This window comes from Macrotis lagotis, chromosome 1 (genome assembly GCF_037893015.1).
Source record: "Macrotis lagotis isolate mMagLag1 chromosome 1, bilby.v1.9.chrom.fasta, whole genome shotgun sequence".
NCBI classification, from domain to species: domain Eukaryota; kingdom Metazoa; phylum Chordata; class Mammalia; order Peramelemorphia; family Peramelidae; genus Macrotis; species Macrotis lagotis.
In genome coordinates this window covers 292,216,131-292,223,994 of record NC_133658.1, presented here as the reverse complement: position 1 = coordinate 292,223,994, position 7,864 = coordinate 292,216,131, and positions in this window count along the sequence as shown.

Sequence of the window (7,864 nt, the reverse complement as noted above, 5' to 3'; positions counted from 1 at the left end):
ACAATCTACTAAGCGAAAGGTGCTTCAGTCTGGTTGATGAAATAGGATAATGGATATTTAACAAAATGCCATAGGATTTGTACCAATCCTTTGCCTGGAAGGAAGTGAGGAGAGAAAACATCCTGATCCTTGGAAAAAATTGTGGAGGGGGACTAAAACTGGAGACTTAAGGGGTATAGAGGACCAGGCAGAAACTTAAGGAATATGCAGCTGTGGGAAGAACTGTAGGTACTAGAACAGTAATAACTAAAATTTAAATAGTGCTTATAAGTTCATTGTTCACTTGTCTGAATCTTCATGATCCCATTAAAGGTTTTCTTGGCAAAGATACTCTCCTCCAGTTCATTTTACAGATAAGGAACCTGAGGCAAACAGGGTTAAGTGACTTGCCCAGGGTCACACAGCTAATATAGAAGTGTCTAAGGCCAGATTTGAACTCAGGAAGATGGCTTTTCCTGACTTCAGGCCCAACACTTTATCCACCTACCTACCCAATTACAAGCTAATTCCCTTAGCTTAGCCAAGTTAAATGACTTGCTGGTATACTCCCCACTAAACAAACAAGAATCTTAAATGACTTTTGATGCTCATTCCAGCACTGATATTCTGGAATTTTTAGACTATTTTGGAGTCACTAGTATTTTGATAATGGTAAAGGAACCTATGTGCAGTCATTCTTTTTTTAATTTAAATTTTTTAAATTTGTAACATTTTATTTGTTTTCAAATTATATGCAGTAGTAATATGTACCCATCATTTTTTGCAAGGCTCTGAATTCTACAATTCCCTCCCCACCACAGAAGACTGATAGTCTCTACATTGTTTCCATGCCATACATTGATGTAAATAGAATGTGCTGTAAGAGTAAACATAATAGTAAACATACCCCACCAAGAAGATGAGAAACCTCAAGAACAGAGAGAAAAAAAAAATTGTACTTCAGTCTGTGTTCAGATTTCATTGGCTCTGTTGTTATCAAGTTGCTTTCTTTATCTTAGTTGCACCAGAGAAATTGCTTCAATATTTTTCCCACAGCTGCTATTACTAGCTGTACCTCCACTGTAGTTCTCCCCACTCTCATTTATTCTATTCTCTCTCTCCTTTCATGCTGGCCCTGTCCAAAAGTGTATGTCTGCGTACCTTCTTCCTTGATCTTCTCTCTCTTTTCTCACCTATTCCCCCCTTCCCTCCCCCCCCCCCCCCATTTCCCCTCATCCCATCCCTTCTTATTTTTCTCTAGGGTAAGATAGATTTCCTCACCCTATTGTTTATGTTATTTCCTCTCTGAGCCATTTTTTTTAGGTTTTTTTGGCAAGGCAAATAGGGTTAAGTGGCTTACTCAAGGCCACATAGCTAGGTAATTATTAAGTGTCTGAGACCGGATTTGAGCCCAGGTACTCCTGACTCCAGGGCAGGTGCTCTATCCACTGTGCCACCTAGCTGTCCCCTCCGAGCCATTTTTGATGAGAATGAAGACTCACTCATTCCCCCTAGCCTTCCCCCTTTCCACTTCATTGAAAAGCTTTTTCTTGACTTTTATGTGAAATTTCTTAGCTTCATCTCCTTTTCCTTCCTCCCAGTACTTCCCTTTATCACCCATTGACTCCATCTTTTTACTACATTATACCATTATATTCTGCTCCTTCCTGTGTCTTGTTCATATATGCTCCTTCTAACAGCTCTTATAAATGAGAAAGTTCATATGAGTTATCAATATCTTCTTCCCATGCAGGAATACAAGCAGTTCAATATCATTAAGTTCCTCATAGTTGGGCCTTCTCTTCCACCCCCTCTATGGTCCACCAGAGACCTGTACTTGGAGATCAAACTTTCTGTTCAGCTCTGGTTGTTTCAATAGGAAAGTTTGAAAGTCCCCTGTTTCAATGAAAGTCCATCTTTTCCCCTAAAAGAAGATGTTCAGTTTTGCTGGGTGGTTGATTCTCAGTTGTAAACCAAGATCTTTTGCCTTCCAGAATATCATATTCCAATCTCTACAAGCCCTTAATGTAGATGCTGCCAAATCCTGTGTAGTCCTGACTATGGAACCTCAGTAGTTGAATTGTTTGTTTCTGGCAACTTTTAGAATTTTCTCTTTGATTTGGGAGTTTTGGAATTTGGCTATAATATTCCTGGAAGTTTTTCTTTTGGGGTCTTTTTTAGGAGGTGACTGGTGAATTCTCTCTATTTCTATTTTACCCTCTGCTTCTAGGATCTCAGGGAAGTTTTGCCATATTATTTCTTGAAAAATGAAGTCTAGGCTCTTCTCCTGGTCGTGGCATTCAGATAGCTCAATACTTTTAAAATTATTTCTTCTGGATCTGTTTTCAAGGTCATTTGTTTTTTCATTGAGACATTTCACATTTTCTTCTAATTTTTGGCTTTTTTTGGAAGAGTTTTATTTATTCTTGATTTCTTCCTGCAAAGTCATCAGCTTCCTTTAGTTCCATTCTGCATTTGAAGGAGTTATTTTCTTCAGAGATCTTTTTTATCTCCTTTTCCAGCTGGTCACTTCTGCTTTTTAAGGCATTCTCCTCATTTGCCTTTTGTTTTCCTTTTCCCATTAGGCCTAAACTGGTTTTTAACATTATTTTCTTCAGTATTTTTCTGTATATCTTTCACCAAGTTTTTGATTTGGTTTTCATGATTTTTCTGCATTGCTCTCATTTCTCCTCCCAATTTTTCCTCCATCTCCCTTAATTGCTTTTCAAAGTCTTTTTTGACCTCATCCATAGTCTGAGCCCATTTTCTATTTCTCTTGGAGGTTTTAGATATGGAAGCTTCAATTTTGTCATCATCTGAGTATGTGTTTTGATCTTCCATGGAACTAAAGTAATTCTCTAGGGTCAGATTCTTTTTTTTTATGTTGTTTACTCATTTCCTCAGCCCAAGACAGCACTTCCAAGGCTTTGGGTTTTTTTTTGGGGGGGACACCCCACTGGGACCTTTATTCCTCCAAAGTCTTATGCTCTCTTGCCTATGCTTTGATATGTAGATGTCCTCCTACCCCCTGTACTTCCCTCTGCCCTGGGACGATAAGGAGGGATCCATCTATCTTAGTATGAAAGCCCTAATGCAGTCATTCTTGTGGAAGCATTAAGTCCTAGTAATTTAAGTAGTAAAACAGTTGGGAATCTAACAGATATCTGTTCCAAAGCAATATTCCTATGAGGAGATCAAGTCTCTCTCTCTCTCTCTCTCTCTCTCTCTCTCTCTCTCTCTTTCTCTCTCCCTCCCCATGTGGGGCCCTCAGAGATCTTTTAGGGACTTGGAAGCTATTGAGACTAATGGCTTAAGACTAATTATTCCAGGGGCAATTACATGGCCCAATGGATAGAGTACTAGCTCAGTAGTCAGGAGGACATGAGCTCAAATTTGACCTCAGACACTAGCTATGTGAACTTAGGCATTCCCTCAAAAAAAAAATAATGTTAATGGCTGTTAGGTAACACAGTGAATAGAGACCAGCCTTGGAGTCAAATCCAACCTCAAACACTTAATACTTTCTGATGTGATCTTGGGCAAGTCACTTAACCACATTGCCTTGTAAAAATCCAAAAAAAAAAAATAACGTTAAGCTTGTTAATATTTGGGGAGAAAGGGAGTATATAATACTTGCCCTGTTTTTTTTTAAAATTAAATCATAAGCTGTTGGAAGGCAGAGATATTTTCTTTCTAGAGCTTTTTCCCTAGAGTCAAGAAATATTAAAGTTGGAAAGAACTTGAGTATCCACTAAGCACCAGCCCTGGAGTCAGGAGTACCTGGGTTCAAATCCAGTCTCAGACACTTAATAATTACCTAGCTGTGTGGCCTTGGGCAAGCCACTTAACCCCATTTGCCTTGCAAAAACCTAAAAAAAAAAAAAAGGAAAGAACTTGAGAACATAAAATGTTTAAAATGGCAGAATTAGAAGAAACTTTAGGGACCACCTGGTCCACCCCTTTCATTTTAAAGATGGAGAAATGATGGTCCCTAGAGGGGAAGTTACTTGCCACAGATTACATAAAAAACAAGAAGCCAACCTGGACTCTCAGATCTTCCTAGATTCAGGCTTTTGGACTTCCATTGTAATCCTTTGCTCTTATATCAAAATTCCTGTTCCCTCCATAATTCAGTACTATTCTTCAAATAAGACTCAGTCTTCTGACTGAGCATTCTCTATGACTGGCCCTATGCCTAGAATGCTCTCCCGCTTCATCTCCACTTAAGGATAAAAATCCCACCTTTTTCTACAGGGAGCCTTTACCAATCCTTTAATTCTAATACTCTTGTTCTGTTGATTAAAGTTGTTCATATGTTTATTTTCCCATTAAAATGTAAGACTGTCTACTTTTCTAGGTAACCTGAGTGCCTAGCACAGTGACTGTTATATACCAGGTGCTTAAAATGTTGACTGACTGACTTATTTTTTATCATAATACTATTTTATTTTTTCCTATTACATTCATTTTTGTAAAATTTTTTACTCCCTGCCCCCTTCCCCAAGACAGCAAGCAATATGATATAGGTTATTTGTACAATTACGTCAAACATATTTCCATATTAGTTATGTTGTGAAAGAACATCAGAATAAAAGGGGAAAAAACCATGAGGAAGAAAAAAACACATTTTTTAAAAGTGAAAAGAGTGTACTTTGATCTATAGTTCTTTCTCTGGATGTGGATGATATTTTCCATCACAAGTCTTTTAGAATTGACTTTGACCACTCTATTGCTGAGAAGAGCTAAGTCTATCATAGTTGATCATCATATAATCTTGCTGTTACTGTACATACAATGTTCTCCTAGGTCTGTTTACATCACTCAGCATCAGTTCTTGTAAGTCTTCCCAGGTTTTCCTGAAACTACCCTGCTCATCATTTCTTACAGATCAATAGTATTCCCTTACATTCATATACCACAATGGAGAGCATCCTCTCCATTTCCAATTTGCCATAAGAAAAAAAGCTACTGTAAATGTTCTTGTACGTGTGTGTCTTTTCCCCTTTTTTATGATCTTTTGGGGATTCAGTCCTAGTACAGATAACATCAAAAGCTATGCACAGGTTTTATTGCCTTTTGGGCATAGTAACAAATTGCTCTCTAAGCAGTCTGGAACTATGCCCAAAGGGCAATAAAAATGTGCATACCCTTTGATCCAGCAATACCACTGTTGGGTCTATACCCTGAAGAGATGATGAAAAAGGGTAAAAACATCATTTGTCCAAAACTATTTATAGCAGCTCTGTTTGTGGTGGCAAAGAACTGGAAATCAAGTAAATGTCCTTCATTTGGGGAATGGCTTAACTGTGGTATATGTATTTCATGGAACACTATTGTTCTATTAGAAACCAGGAGGGAGGGGAATTCAGGGAAACCTGAAGGGGATTTGCATGAACTGATGCTTTAGTGAGATGAGCAGAACCAGAAAACAGCAACATGGGGGCCATGATCAACCTTGATGGACTTGCTCATTCCATCAATGCAACAATCAGGGACAATTTGGGGCTGTCTGCAATGGAGAATACTATCTGTATCCAGAGAAAGAATTGTGGAATTTGAACAAAGACCAAGGACTATTACCTTTAATTTAGGAAAAAAATCTGGTATCTTATTGTCTGATCTTGTTACCTCTTGTACTTTATTTTTCTTCCTTAAGGATATGATTTCTCTCTTATCACATTCAATTTGGATCAATGTATACCATGGAAATAATGTAAAGACTGGCAAATTACCTTCTGTGGGGGGTGGGGGGAGGGAAGTAAGATGGGGGAAAAATTGTAAAACTCAAAATAAATTAAAATCTTTAAAATAAAAAACAAATTGCTCTCCAGAATGGCTGGATCAGCAATGTATTAATATCCCAAATTTTCTACATTTCTAGTATTTATCATTTTCCTTTTCTGTCATATTAGCCATTCTGATATGTGTGAGGTAATACTTCAGAGCTGTTTTATTTTGCATTTCTCTAATCAATAGTGATTTCAAGCATTTTTTCAAGTGATTGTAGATAGTTTTAATTTCTCCTGAAAATTGTCTTTCCAATATCCTTTGACCACTTATCAATTGGGATTGACTTGTATTCTTATAATTTTGACTCGATTCTCATATATTTGAGAAATGAGACCTTCATCATAGAAATTTGCTACAACTTTCTTCTCCATTTTTTCCTTTCTTTCCAATTTTGGCTGCTTTGATTTTATTTTTGCAAACTCTTTTAAATGTATTGTAATCTAAATTATACATTTTGCATCTCATGTTGCTCACTATCTCTAGTTATAAATTTGATTTGGTCATAACTTCTTACCTTATCTATAGATCTGAAAGGTAAAATATTCCATGTTCTTGGGTTATGTTTCAAAGTCCAAACTGAGAGCTGTCTGAGGAGGATGAAGGAAGGTGTCTGAGGATAGGATATAAAGGAACATTTCCAAATGCTTTTGTGAAAAAGCAGGGAAAGGATGCTGAATTGGAAAGACTCTAAGTTGTCTTGAGGGCAGGACCAGAGCCTTTCTCATCTTTATATATCCACAGAAGAGGGGCAAATGGAATTTTTTGAAATGATGTAAACTAAGAGTTATTATAAGTCACTTTATTGTCGTGCTTTAACATTTACAAAATACTTTCCCCCTCCCCCAATCCCTGGAAGGTAGAAAGAGCAAGTATCTCTATTTCACAGATAATAGTAATAGCTAGTATTTATGTAGTACTTTTTAAGATTAGAAAAATTTTCAGAAATTATTTCATTTTATTCTCATACCTCTTTGAGGTAGGTGCTATTATTATCCTCATTTTATAGATTTTTTTTTTTGCAAGGCAATGGGGTTAAGTGGCTTGCCCAAGGTCACAAAGCTAGGTAATTATTAAGTGTCTGGGACTGGATTTGAACCCAGGTACTCCTGACTCCAGGGCTGGTGCCTTATCCACTGTGCCACCTAGCCGCCCCATCCTCATTTTATAGATGAAAAAAATTGAGGCAGACAAAAGGGAAGTTGTCCTAGCCATAAATATTAACTAGTACTAAGAGTCAGGTACTGTGCTGAGCAGGAGGATACAAGTACAGACAAAGGAATGATAGTTTCTGCCCTCAAGGAGTTTATAATCTAATGGAGAAGTTGAAAAGTTGGAGTGCCAGAGGAAGGGAGTATGGGAATGTATTCTGCATGATGGAACATGATAGAGAAATCCAAAGAAACACAAAAGTAGTGTAGCTGGTGGGATATGAGAAGACTAGGATGGGCCCCTTCCTTAAATCCCCTGGAGCAAATTCAATCTTGCGGGATGAGATTTCCCAGATCACACAACTGTTCTCTAAAGTGGGATTTTTACTGTCTCCAGGTGCAATGCTCTGACCAGTGTGCCAGCTAGCTGCCCGCATGAGGAACTCATTTTCACAAACAGGTCTGTGAATAGAGGTGTAGGAATTTAATCTGAGAGATTATGAAATTTTCTTTTAAAATAACATAGTTGATGAAAAATACTATCTGCTTATGATAAAGAACTGATGAACCAGGGGCAGTTAGGTGGCGCAGTGGATAGAGCACCGGCCCTGGAGTCAGAAGTACCTGGGTTCAAATCCGACTTTAGACACTTAATAATTACCTAGCTGTGTGGCCTTGGACAAGCCACTTAACTCCATTTGCATTGCAATAAATAAATAAATAAATGAGAACTGGTGAACTTTAAATGCAGATTGAATCAACTTTGCTTTATTTTTCCTTGCTTTTCTTTGCTTTCTTTTGCAACATGATAATATTGGAAACGTTTTGCATGACTTCACATGTATTATTGATTGCCTTCTCAAGGAGTAGGCATGGAGAGAATGTGGAAATCAAAATGTTAAAAAGTAAACGTTAAAAATGCTTTTTATATGTAATTGAGAAACAGT